The sequence below is a fragment of the Panthera leo genome, chromosome A1 (assembly GCF_018350215.1).
Source record: "Panthera leo isolate Ple1 chromosome A1, P.leo_Ple1_pat1.1, whole genome shotgun sequence".
NCBI lineage: Eukaryota > Metazoa > Chordata > Mammalia > Carnivora > Felidae > Panthera > Panthera leo.
The window spans coordinates 57,767,312-57,781,828 of NC_056679.1; the positions used below are offsets into that span (position 1 = coordinate 57,767,312).

At 34.8% G+C, this 14,517-nt stretch overlaps 1 long non-coding RNA gene and 1 pseudogene across 3 annotated transcripts in view; both read left to right on the forward strand.

The window, feature by feature from the left end:
* Positions 1–341: 341 nt before the first annotated feature.
* LOC122229402 lies at positions 342–2,181 on the forward strand (annotated as a pseudogene).
* A 5-nt stretch (positions 2,182–2,186) lies between these two features.
* Positions 2,187–14,517, forward strand: part of LOC122214113 — an 82,244-nt gene continuing 69,913 nt past the window's right edge. For all 3 annotated transcript variants that reach the window (XR_006199742.1, XR_006199743.1, XR_006199744.1), the window contains exons 1-3: positions 2,187–2,259; positions 4,918–5,112; positions 12,762–12,919. This is a non-coding gene — a long non-coding RNA (uncharacterized LOC122214113). The remainder of the gene's footprint in view (positions 2,260–4,917; positions 5,113–12,761; positions 12,920–14,517) is intronic.

The following is a 14,517-nucleotide window of genomic DNA, read 5'->3' on the forward strand; positions in this document are numbered from 1 at the left end:
AGCCATTCAAATGAAATGTTTTACAAATAATTGATTTGGAAATACTACAGCAAACTGTTCTTGGTAGAATAAAAACAGTTACTAGCTCGGCCAAGCTAGGAATGTGACAGGTTAATTTATTTTCAAATATGATAGCTTTTCTGTTCCCAGTTCCTCTTGTAAACAAGAGTAGGGATGCGTGAAAATTTTATAGAGCATGAAATAGAAGATAAAGGATATTTTTGAGGATATGAGTCTAAATAAAATTTCAATTTAAGTGAAATAGTATTAAAATAATTATTTATTAAATTAGCATCATAGCTTTTGCTACATAAATAACTTATAAAAGAGACGGATTTAATATGACTGGTGAAAGTGCAACAAGGGTCAAGTAAGTATGAAACAATATTATAAGAAAAATGAATAGAACCATGTGTTCCTGTTTAAAATATTTTTGATTCTATACCTTTTCATAAACATTGCAGTATTGGGGTATAGGAACCAAGCTACTCAATGTATCTTAATTCAATTTAGGGGGTTCACTTCAGTTATTTTTTTAAATGTTTATTTATTTATTTTGAGAGAGAGAGAGAGAGAGAGCGTAAGCCCTGGAGGAGCAGAGAGAGAGATGGTGAAAGAGAATCCAAGCAGGTTCCACACTGTCATCATAGAGCCTGACACAGGGCTTGAACACATGAACCATGAGATCAGGGCCTGAGCTGAAATCAAGAGTCGCACCCATAACTGACTGAGCCACCTAAGCACCCTATCAGCTATTCTGAATATAGGAAAGTTGATTGGCCAAGAAAATAAGTTTGTTACCAAACAGTTATTTTTACTTTTTTAAATATTACATCATAAAAAGTATGTAAAATACCTTATAGTACATACATAAAGTACATAAAAATACTTTACTGTTACTAGAATAAAAAAAAAAAATCCAGAAACTGAAAAATAAAACCTTTGGTTACTGTGTAGATTAGTTTCATAAAATATAGGGGTAATTTAGTTTCAAAAAAACATTTGAGAGGCTGGCCTTATAGTTTTAAAACTCCATGTACTGGGGAGTTTAGGGGCTTTAGAAACAACACACACGTGCATACACGCACATACTTCTTGGGTAGAATTTTATACTGTACAGCATGTATCACTAATGCATTTATTATTACATGGGCTTTATTAGTACAAACATACCAGATTATAACTTGGGAGACTTGGGTCCTATTTCCTACTCTTGCTAGTTCAGTTATAACCTTGAACTGACCATTACCCTTTGAATATTCTTTTCTATAGCAGAGATAATAACGACGCCCTCATCACATGCATATCGTGATAACTTGAGCTTGGGAATTGTCTACAGTATAAAAATACAAGACAATATTTTAGTAATTATGAAAGGCAATAGAAGTTCCAAAAGAAGGCCTTTGCCTTCTCCTGAATCGCCAGCATTCCTCTGGAAGGCTTTATTAAATGCCAAGACTTCAGGCATTTAAGTTTTATGTAAGCTTTGTGGTAACCACAAAGCAATAACCTATCATCCATACGCACAAGGTCTGTATGGAGTTGTTTTGGATTCCCGTCCTAACTTAAAGAGAAACATTTACAATATCTGGAGTCCTTAATATCCTGCAAATGGAGGAGGATGTCCTCAAATTCCTTGCAGCAGACACCCACTTACGTAGCACCAACCTTGACTCCGAAAGAGAACAATAATCTACAAAAGTAAACGTAAAGGCGTCTATATTTTAAGTCTGAAGAGAACCTGAGAGCAGCTCACGGTGGCAACTGGTGCCATCGCTGTCGCTGAAAACTGGGCTGATGTTAGTGTCACATTCTCAAGAAATACTTGCCAGCGAGGTGAGCTGGAGTTTGCTGCTACCACTCGAGCCAGTCGTATCATTTAGCCGCTTCACTTCTGGAAACTTCAGTAACCAGTTCCAGGGAGCCTCCTGTGCTGCGACTTCTGATGGTTACATATCTAAGGGCTGACCGCTATCCTCTCAGAGAGGCTTCTTACGTTAATCTGCCTATCACTGTTCTGGGTAACAGGGACTCTCCTCTGCATTATTTGAACAGAGCTCTCCCGCGCAACAAGGGAGCTCCCCAGGCGGGTCTGTTGTGATGGATGCCACCTCGGAAGTTGTGCACATGCGCAACACCGTCTCCCGTGAGCTCCCTCGGGAGGTCACGCCTTCTCTTTCGTTCGCCAGAAATTCTGAGGATTGCAAAAGGAAAAGCAGGATCCAGGTGATGGGGCTGTGACAAAGGAGGAATTTCAGGGTAAGTGGACTGCTTCAGCTCCCGAGTTTACTGCAACTAAATCTGTTACACAGAGTTTTTAAAACAGATATTTGTCTGTTTGTTTTTGTTTATTTTTAAAGTTGGCTTCACGCCCAGCTCCCGGCTTAAACTCACGACCCTGAGATCAAGACCTGAGCTGAGGTAAAGAGTCAGTTAGAGGCTTAAATGACTAAGCCTCCTTTCGCCCCCACAGACTTTAAAGACTTTTTTTCTGGGGGTTGGAGGGGGTAATTTTTTTATTTTGAGAGAGAGAGAGAGGTGGGGAGGGCCAGAGAGAGAGAGAGAGAGAGAGAGGGAGAGAGAGGGAGAGAGAGAAACCTAAGCAGACTCTGTACTGGTAGGTAGCACGGAGCTCAACATGGGGCTCCAGCTCCGGAACCGTGAGATCATGACCTGACCCAAGCCAAGAGTCAGACGCCTAAGGGACTGAGTCACCCAGGTGCCACCCCTCACCCGCAGCCAGACTTTTAAACAGAAAGGAGACAAAAGGTTGCTAGAAAATACTTCCTAAAAAAAACCCCACAAACAAAACCTGTTTCCTTGATAGGTATAGTGCTGTGCAACTCGTCAAATGCCAGCCATGTTGGCTTTCACCGCGTGGCATTTTGGGGTCTCATCCCTCAAATAAGTCTTACAAATTGGGGCACTAGCTGTGTGGTTCAAACATTTTGCTTCCCAGGAAGAAGCTGGGAGTTGGGACCTCCCTACCGGTTTTATGACACTGTGTCCAGGTGGAGTTTGTGGTAAACCTTTCCTACCGGTTGCCAAGTGGGTATGTTCGCACTTGCCTGATGTGAAGGGCTCATTCATCTAGTTCCTGGATTTCAGATTGCTCCCTGTGTAGCTGTACATTCAGTTTATTCTTGGAGTAGAGGGGAAGTTCAAGAGTCTTTGATGTCACCCTCTTGGTCCCTCCCTCTTACTCTTTTTTTAAAAATAGATAATTCATCAATCCTGGATTTTATGTCCAAGATTTTATTTTATTCTTAAAAATATTTTTAAGTGATCTCTAAACCCAACATGGGGCTCAAATTTACAACCCCGAGATAAGAGTTGCATGCTGTATCAACTGAGCCAGCTAGGCGCCCCTCCAAGATTTGAGATGTTGGCTTATTTGTGAAAATATTTTGCTGGCCAAGGGCACCTGGGTGGCTCAGTCAATTGAGCTTCGACTTTGGCTCAGCTCATGATCTCGCTGTTCATGAGTTAAAGCCCCTGACAGCTCAGAGCCTGGAGCCTGCTTTGCATTCTGTGTCTCCCTCTTTCTCTCTGCCCTTCCCCTGCTTGTGTTCTGTCTCTCTCAAAAATACGTAAAAACATTAAAAAAAATATTATGCTGGCCAATAAACAGACATCTGGCAAACCTGTCATTCTTGGATCCCCTTAGATCTCTTAGAATAAAATCTGCTTGGAAAAGTAATACTAAGTCTAAAGGTTGCAGGAATAATAAACATTTTGTTCAGGGTGTGATCTTCTGTCCTAGGACTACAGTTACTTTTTGGTGTTATATTTTGTCCTTGATAATTAAGGTTCCCTAAAAGCTCATAACTTCCTTGCTTAGCAAGCTCTTATCTACAAATCAAATTATTTTAGACCATTCTCCTTTTTCATAATTTCCAAGGATAAAAGATCAAAGATGTGAGCTAAGTAAGCATTTGATACATAAAAGTAGTTAACTTCTTAGATATAAAGTAGAAACATATTACTTATAAACTAATCAGTCAAGTAGCAAGTCACCTGAAAAGTGATGCTTGAACTCAAATACCTCACTGACCCCCAAGAAATTCAAGTTTTTCATACTTCTTACGGTTTTTAAAAATAATGTCAATCATACTTTATATTAGAAATTGCTGTTTTAAGCTTCCACATGGGTGCAAGGTGATGAAGAAATAAGGAAGACTGCGAATTTGAAATTTTCTCCAAAAAACCTTACATATACTTAAGTGCACTTAAGAGAAAATCCAAGCATCCATCAAATTCTTTATTATCCTGAAAAGGGAAATATAGAACTAGAACTCCTTGAGGAATTAAGTAACCTTCCAAGACTTGGCAAGAGTACCAAAATGTTAAAAAAAAAAAAAAATAGAACTGGGATGGTCTACTGGAAATCAAAACAAAATATACACATACTGACTTTAAAGTTAAGAAAACCTGTGGTAAATATCTACTTTGAAATTAAATAGCTGTATACTTATCTTCATTTTTTTGAAACTTTATTTTTTATTAGTGAATTGAGTAAAATAGCAAACAAATCAAATAATTATTCTATTAATTTATATTACATTATTGAAACAATCATCATCCTTTAGGATAACTCATTTGTAAAACTTTATTGTTGAAGAAATCTTGACTGAGATAAATATGCTATTTCAGGTCATTGTATTGACTTTTAAAGCCTGAAGGAAAGCATATTGTAAGAATTTGTGTGTGTGTGTGTGTGTGTGTGTGTGTGTGTGTGTGTGCGCGCGCGCATGTATGAAGTTGCTTACTAATATTTCACTTAACTGCAAGTTTTGGAACTTAACATCATTCAGTTAGTATATAAATAGATTGGATTGTTTCATTACATGTATTATTCATGTTCAAAACAATTACATATGTATTGATACCAAGCTAAGTATCATCTTCATTTTACAGAGGAGAAAACAGTGGCTCAGAGATTCAAGTTTAATATCCTGCTTTTCATAAAGTCAAAATAGCACCAAAACAGAACTCAAAGAACACTGGACTGAACTCCAAAAAAAACCATACAACTCTTCCCAGACCATTACCTATTCACACAGCAGACCTGATAAGAAGAAAAAAATGACACACTATCAAATTTCCATTTATGTAAGTATGAGATTTAACTACTTCAGACGTAAAGAAATTTGAGTAAGAAAATATAGTTCTTTTTTCTTATAAAGCATTTAAAAAAACTTCATTGTTCACAGTGCTTGAATTTAAATTTGATGTGGACTCTTGACTTTTGTTCACTGAAGCATTTCCTATTAGCATTCTAATTACATCAAACACACATACTGGAACTGTTATTCTGTGCTTATTATTTCTATATAGACTTCATTGAAAATTAAGCTCTAACTTACGTTATCTCAGTGGAGTTCCAGAACATGACATTTAGTACTTGAGAAATCAAAGTTGCATTTTTTTTTTTATGTTGTAACCATAGCAGTTATATGTATGCTTCTTCTTTTTCAAGCCTGAAATTAACTACTTGAAATGTGCATTTTAACTATATGATAAGCATTGAGTTCCAAAAAAGAGTTTGCTTCAGTGAAGAATAACTAAGCTATGGGCATTGCTTTCAATCTTTAATAAAATGCAGATTACCCATTAAAAAGCAAAGCCTTCATTTCATAAATTGAATAGAAAGATGATTAACTGGTTAAAGTAGGTCACTTTGAAAAGTCAAATATAAGTATCTCTCTAGAGGGCTTGTAGTGTTTTTATTTAATTTTGAATAGAAAATATTTTCACTTATTTTAAACATTGAGTGTTTTGTTTTCTTCCCTTAAAACTAGAATTGACTGGTATGAATATTTCAACATAAAGTCTTTATTTAAAAATAAATTCTGAATTTTTTATTAATTTTAGATAAACACATCTTCAGTATCCATTGAGATTAAAATTCTTACAGAAGATATTTATTCTTCTACTTTGCTAGCAACTCAACCTTATGATAAATAGTATGGTCTAATAGTCACTCTTGAAATAAGATAAAAGTCTAGTGAAATATGTTAAATGTTAAAAGGAAAAGAAACAAAGGCCAACCTAAAAGTCTGTATCTAGTGAAATTATCATTTAAATAATGAGTAAATATTAAGACAAATAAAAATTGAGGACATTATTTCCCAGTAGACCTGTCTTAAAAGAAATTTTAAAAGAAGTTCTTTATAGAAAAGGAAAATGATACAGTTCAGAAATATGGGTCTATGTAAAGAAAACAGTAGTGTTATAAAGGGAATATTATAGGTAAAATAAAATATTTTATTTTCTCCTTTTTAATTTATCAGCTAAAATTTTATTTAAAATAATGTATTAGGTGGCTATAGTGTGTAGATAAAGTAAATGACAGATATGTTAGACAGGTGGGAAAATTTGGGAATATTCTGTTATAAGGTGTGTGCACTACACATCAAGTGGTACAGTGCAATATGAAGGAAGATTTACATTAATTGTAAATTATATTTCCAACTCTCAAGCAAACACTAACAACAAAAAAGGAAGTATAATTAACATGCTGAGAGAATAGAAAATGAAGTCATGAAAAACTATACTTCCAGCTGTTCAGAATTTGTTGTCTATTGTTTGTTTTATTTTGTATTATTGCCAGCTCTTTTTTGCGGTGTTCAACAAATGAGGACAGTTTTATTCATTATTTTATATCTTTGTGCATTTTTAAAAAATTTTATTTGACTAGCTAGACCCTTCTAGTACTATGTTGAATAGAGGTTGTTAAGAAGAGGTATCATGGTCTTTTTCCCAATGTGGGGAGGAGAGACACTCACTTATTATTAACTATGACGTTAGCTGTAGGTGTTTTGTAACTGTCTATTACTAGTTTGAGAAAATTCAGTTCTGTTGGTAGTTTCCTAAACGCTTATAACAGGAATGGATGTTGCATTTTGTCAAATGCTTTTCCTGCATTTATTGATATTATCATGTGTAAATTTTAGATTTGTTTGCTTGTTTTGTCTTTCCTATCCTAGTATATGTAGAAGTAGGTAATGTTATTTATGTTCATTGATTTATGGTTTTTAAACTACCAAATTTTCCTTAGATAAACCCTACTTGGTCATGGTGTATAAAGGTTTCTATGTTTACAGATTCAGTTTGTTAATATTAAAAAAAAAATTGTGTGTATATTCATGTAAGATATTTTTCTGTGGTTTTTTTTTTTTTCCTTCCTTCCTTCTTTCCTTCCTTCCTTCCTTCCTTCCTTCCTCTCTTTCTTTCTTTCTTTCTTTCTTTCTTTCTTTCTTTCTTATGTCTTCATCCTATATCCATGTTGGGGTAATATAAAGAGTTGGAAAGTTAGGGTAGGATTAGGATATCTTTACCTTAGGTGTTTGATAAAGTTAACTCAGTTTCATTTATGGGAAGATTTTTTAATTAGTTCACCTTTACTACATGATCTATTTACAAATTTGATTGATTCTTAATTCAATTTTGGTGATTTTTGTCTTTCTAGGAATTTGTTGATTTCATCTCATTTGTCTTATTCTGTAGCATACAGCTATTCATAATATTTCTTTATAATTATTTTAACATCTGAGGATCTATAGAGGTGCTCTCTTTAATTTCTATAAATTGAATTGTAATGACCATCTACACTGAATATATGTTTCCCTTACACTGCTATTAGAAAAATTCATAATGAGTGCATGATATGAAAAGGAGATGCTTTTAATACCATACAGAGAAGTTCTTTATCTTCATGTAATTCAAGGGAGATTTCTATTTTTAAAATTTTATCTCACTGTTTATATTTCTGAAGGTATACTAATAACCTATTTACTCATTCAGTTACACTTAACCTTTCATTCTGCTTTAAAATAAATTAGGTAAATGATACAGAAAAAATTAGAAAAAACAACTCTGATATTTAAGAGTATCTCACTACAGGGTACCTGGAGGCTCAGTCATTAAGCATCTGACTTCAGCTCAGGTCATGATCTCACAGTTCTTGAGTTCAAGTCCCACATCAGGTGTGCTTGAGCCCTGCTTCAGGTGAACATGCTTATCACTTCAGATGAGCCCCAGTTCTCTCTTCCTTTCCCTCTCTTTCTCTCTCCCTCTGCCAATCCTGGGATTCTGTCTCTCTTTCTCTGCCCTCACTCAATTGCACACACTCTCTCTCAAAAAAAAAAAAATTTCTTACTACATAAAGGATTCTTAGAATTTTAGCAGCCATCTTAATTTTAATGGCAATTCACACTTCAACCCTAACATTGTACTACTATCCCGTATGTTATATGTAATGTATAGCATATGACATATTCTCATATGTGGCATAAGATAATGTTTCTTGGGGTGCCAGGGTGACTCAGTAGGTTAAGTGTCCAACTCTTGGTTTCGGCTCAGGGCATGTTATTACAGTTCTTGAGTTCAAGCCCCACATCGGGCTCTGTGCTGATAGGATGGAGCCTGCTTGGGATTCTCTCTCTCTGACCCTCCATGCCTTCTCTCTCATAAATAAAAATAAATAAATAAATAAATAAATAAATAAATAAATAAATAAATAAAATAAATGAATAAAACTAAAAAAAAAAAAAAGATATTGTTTCTCAAACTGCAGATTTTTAAGAACCATGGGGTCTGCACAAATTCTGACTCACTGGGGCGCCTGGGTGGCGCAGTCGGTTAAGCGTCCGACTTCGGCCGGGTCACGATCTCGCGGTCTGTGAGTTCGAGCCCCGCGTCAGGCTCTGGGCTGATGGCTCGGAGCCTGGAGCCTGTTTCCGATTCTGTGTCTCCCTCTCTCTCTGCCCCTCCCCCGTTCATGCTCTGTCTCTCTCTGTCCCAAAAATAAATAAAAAACGTTGACAAATTCTGACTCAGCTCCTATCAGTAATTTCAGGTGATTCTGATGTAGTGGTCTTAAATACTCTTAGTGAACACTGTTCTAAGAGGACCGTATAACACTGATATCTGTGCAGATCAGTATAGTTTCTTTTTATTATTGTTCCAAGTAAAAACTATGTGTTAACCCATACTTTGTACAGTCAAGCAAATGTTTGATAAATACCATTTGGCATAACATCAAAATCTGGTTGAATTTAATTTTTATCTTCCTATTTGTTATGCAGTTTATTGTTTTATAATTCTTGAAAAAATACTGAATTTTATAGAAAAATAAAGAAGTTTCCAATGTAATCTGATCTTTAAAAGTCTGTAGTGGTATAGCACAATTTTCAAGATAAAAAGGCATACCTGGCTTGTTGTATGCATTTTTCTTCATGTGTAAACTTTATTGACTGACATACCCCCCCCCCACAGACCTCAAAGCAGACTTTGTTTCATTCCATCTTTGAACTGTGTTATTACACAAATACGTGTTTCAAACTTAAATTGTCATTTGTGTAAGTTAATATTCAAAATGCTGTTTTTGTTTGGTGTATTTGCAGCTTGATTGTTGATCAAGAAATAGAAAATAAATTTCTAATAACATTTTCACTAAAAATTAATTTCAGAAGTAATGATTAAGACTGTAATGTGATTTCTATAAAAATTATGACTCAACATTTCAAAATTGTGAAATACATGTCAAAACAAAATATCGTTTTAAAAAACAAAACTGCCAAACCACTTGATATCACTGATAGATATGATAGAATCATGTCTCCAAATAAATGTATGTCCTAATTCCTAGGATTTATGAATGTTACTTTACGTAGTAGAAGAGACTTTGCAGATTTGATTAATTTAAGGGGATTATGTGGGTGTGTCCTGTGACATCATTAGGATTCATAGAAGTGGAAGAAGACACAGGCAAGTGAGAGAGACAGGGAACTGTGACCACAAAAGAATGGTCAGAGAGATGCAATGGTGTTGATTTTGAAGATAGAGAGGCTGCAAGTGAGGGATCAAGCTGCCTATGGAAGCTGGCAAAAAAAAAAAAAAAAGAAAGAAAAGAAAAAAAGGATTTTATTTTAAAGCCTCCAGGGATAAAGGCAGTCCTGCAAACAGCCTGCTTTTACTGATTTTAAGCCAGAGAGACTTACATCAGATTTCTAGCCTATACAACTACAAGATAATTAATGTGTGTGTATTAAGCAACTACGTTTATGGTAATTTATTACACCAGCAGTGGAGGACTAAATAACATGAGGAAATATTGTAAACATGAACCACTAGTGAGTGACCTATAGACCAAACTTTGCAGAACACTGGAAAGGTCTTAAATTTTGACAGCAATCAGAACCATTAGAGACGGTCATTTTAGCAAGGTCTAATGAAATAGAAGTAGGACAATCATTAAAATTAAAAAATACTTGAGTTCATCCACTCAAGTCGACAAAAACATCATGCTTTTATTTACCGTCATCATTACTGCAGTGTAAGCAAAAGTAAGCCTTACTTACAAGCTGGGTTAATGTATCTATTAAACCTGATTTTAAGTGATTTTTCTTAGTGATGCATTCTAATCAGAATATTAAAAGCTTATATGACTTCAGATATAAATATGTGTCAACCAAGAAGTCCACAGCTGATTGTGGGGTTATTATTTTTAAAGCATTATAAAACTTGTGAAATGTTTTTACTGTACAGAAAATCTTATTGCTAGATATTATTTTTTGATGACTAATGTATGTAAGTACTCTTCAGATATTACTTAATTTAATCCTTGCAAAAGTCCTGTGATATAAATTATATGATTCCCATTTTAAATAGAATCTGAGATAAAATGCTTTACTTAAGTTTCAAAATTCACCTTTGCTAAGCTTCAGAGTTGTAATAAAATCTAGATGAAGCCTACACCTCTGTCCTAAATTAATATACTATATGCAAACCCCAACCCCATTTTCCATGTTGAATCACTTTATTATTTTCTTCCTCCTGCACACTCCTTTTTGACTGTACAGGTGTGGTTAAATATTGTCTTTTGTTTTAATGAATTTAAATATTTAATAACTTTATGTATTGATTTTTAACATCAAATTTTCATTTCCTGAATGGGTATGCTTCTACAAAATAAAACTAGAGTTGGGCCATAGTGAGGATAAGAAGACATAAAACAAGTTTAATTACAACTAAAGAAATTTTAACAGATATTGACGCACACCTTTGTACATCGTGGATATTCTTTTAATAGAAAAATTCTCCAAATGTCATGGGAGTGTTCTTACTTAATGTGGTATAAACATCACTGAAGTACGTTTAAAACAGATAATTTCCCATATCTTCCATTGGGTGGCAGCATAGGGTCACTATTTGAATCTCCATTTGCACTTTTAAGTAGCCAACCTAAATGGTAAAAACACAAGAACATAGAATATTTTAGAAACATTTTCTGGGGGGTGTAAAATATCTTTCTTCATGAGGAGTATTATAACAAAAGCTCATTGTTATTTATGACTGTAAATTATATTTAAGTTTAGGAAAGATAAAATTCAAAATTTGTGGTTAGTTACCCTTCAAATTATAACTTTTCCCAGAATCATCTTCAGCATATAATAATTTTCTTTGAGAGAATATTATTACTGTTTAATAAATTATTACTATTTAATAAATTTTTTAATGTTTATTTATTTATTTTTGAGAGAGACCGAGTGCAAGCGGGGGAGGGGCAGAGAGAGGGAGACACAAATCCTGATATGGGGCTCAAACTCATGAACTGTGAGCTCAGAACCTTACAAGGGGCTCATGTTCGGTGAGGTCATGACCTGAGCTGAAGTCAGACGCTTAACCGACTGAGCCACCCAGATGTCCCTACTGTTTAATAAAAAATAAAATATGCTCTAGAAATCTGTCTTAATTAATTAGTGAGACATAGATTATTTATTGAATATAATTCTAAAAACTATATGAACATTTAAAGAATTTAAAGAATGAAACATGGCATTAGAACTCTCTCTAGAATGTCTATTTCTGTGCAGCATAAGGGCAAAGAAAATATTCCTATCATCCAAACTGGCTGTTCTCTGTTTTCTAACTTAATGTCATCACTGTCCAACTGAGTTTATCAATCCAGTAAAGTCAATTTTTTCAAGCTGGCCATCTCATTTTACCTTATTCCATGCATCAACTCTTATTCTGTCTTACCAATTTACCACTTAAATATTTATGGGATCTGTCCAATCCTCTCAGTTCCCATCATTTCCCTGGTCTGAGCCACCATTCACCTAGATAACCCCACAAGCCTTATAAAATACCTACCAGACTCAAGATCCACGGTTACTAGGTATCAGCGTGAGAAAAATCTCTTAGACACAAATTGCAATATACCATAACTTTTTAATATTCATTTAAAGGTTTCTCCTTCCTCCGATATGTATAATACAACAAATGAAGAGAAACCCGTTAGGTGGTTGAGATTAAGTACTAAATAAAAGAGAAATTATCTTTCAAATATGGAGTTTGAATATTTCAGAGAAAATAAATAGAAAATAAATAACATTAAAATCATGACTTGAGGGGCGTCTGGGTGGCTCAGTCAGTTAAGCATCCTACTTCCACTCAGGTCATGACCTCACCACTCATGAGCCCCGTGTAAGGCTCTGTGCTGACAGCTCAGAGCCTGGAGCCTGCTTCCGATTCTGTGTCTCCTTCTCTCTCTGTTCCTCCCCTGTTTGTGCGCACTCTCTCTCTCTCTCTCTCTGTTTCAAAAATAAATAAACATTAAAAAAATTAAAAAATAAAATCGTGATTTGAAAAAATTGTGTTTTGATAGTGTTAGAAAAATACAGGATATTATGGGAACATAAAATATAAGGATATGACCACAGAAATTTTCCCTCAGAAATGACATTTGTTTTTAGGTAGATGATAAGATCAAGGTGGAAGAGAAGAAAGAATGAGAAAGTAGAGTGTTTGGAGACCATGGAACTGTCTGGGGGTTCTCTGTTATCCCATACACACTGAGGAGATTCTAGACTGTATTTGAACAGAGATAGGAGAATAAAAGATAAACATGGAGGTAAGTGAATGGTGATTTTTAAGGCCTGATTCAATCTCCTTAATCATTACTGGTTGAACCAATTTTCTGTTTCTTCATGATTCAGTCTTAGTAGGTTGTATGTTTCCAGGAATTTGTCTATTTCATCAGGGTTACCAATTTGTTGGCATATAGTTGTTCATGGTAGTCTCCTATGAGCCTTTGTATTTCTGTGACATCAGTTGTAAGATCTCCTCTTGCATTTATGCTTTTTATTTGAGTTCTTTCTAGCATCATATAAAAATATGAAAATTCCTGATATTTTCTATTTTAATCTCCTTTCCATATACAGCGAGGTCCATGATCTAGACTTCACTGGTCAAGAACACCTACCATAGACTTGAGTTAGTGTCTAATAATATGAGGAATCAAGGACTGCAATAGGACATCAATAGTTATATCTAGGTCCTGTAACTGCAGTTATTAGAGTTGTAGCTGTTTGTAATGACAGCATCAGCGCTCATTGTGGATTCAGTGATGCAATCTGTATTGTCTGTTTCAGTAGAAATGAGAAGGAAAATAATTTAAACACAAGAGAACACCAAAGTGTAGCATGCAGTGGCAATACCTAACCCATACCTCTTGGACCTTTTATATGCTCCAGGTGATTTCCACCAGGTAGTATCTATATCCCTGACACTGAAGGTCCTTTTATCTTGGGTTTTGGAAAGGCTAGCTTTCTACACAGTGCTGGCAGCAGGCTGGACATGCCAAGTGATTATAGCACCCTGGAGCAGCACTCAACCAATGATGCTTATCCCATGAGTAGAATAAATAAGATGGAAATGTGCATTTGCACTCTCTCCCAGAATTTTCCCAGAAGATTAAGCCTGAATAGCATTTTATGGTAGCTGGCTTAATACCACACTCATTATTGATAATTATTCCTTGTCTTATCAATCTCCTACTTCTTGAATAATTTAATTTTACAACTAAAGGATTTCACTTGAAAGACTCTGAGCCTTGTTCTTAGTTAATGCAAATGGAGACACTTGTGATGTTATATCAAAGGGTATACCTTAAGGAAAAACGTGGCCATTTTATACAGGTAGGACCAACAAAGACTCAGATCCCCTAAAAATGAAGATATGGGTTACTTTACAGGGCAGGAACTCTTAACACTTAAGTTGCTTGCCTAAATTACCAGACACATGATATGATTAATGAAGTAGAGGATTTGTCAAAACCAACTGTGATTTGTTGACATGTTAAAAAATGGGTACTCTAGCATCTACCCATGTTCCCTTACTTGCTCTGGCATATGCATATGTGTACAATGTAAATAATTTCCTTTCATTATATATTTCTTTTTTTCTGTTATTGATAAAGGGTGTGTGTAATTGGCAATATCAAAATGAGAATTTTGACAGAATAAAATTTTAATGCATATGATTGATTGTGGTCTTAAATTTGTATGCCATAGTTCATGATAATTTGGTTTAAGCTTTTTGATGGGAATGTTTAAATGTATTTGATTGTATAAAATATAATTATATTATGTTGGGAAAATGGATAATTTGGGGGGGGTTACTTTAGAAATGAAGATAAGGGAAGAGATAATTATACTGATATTGGACAAC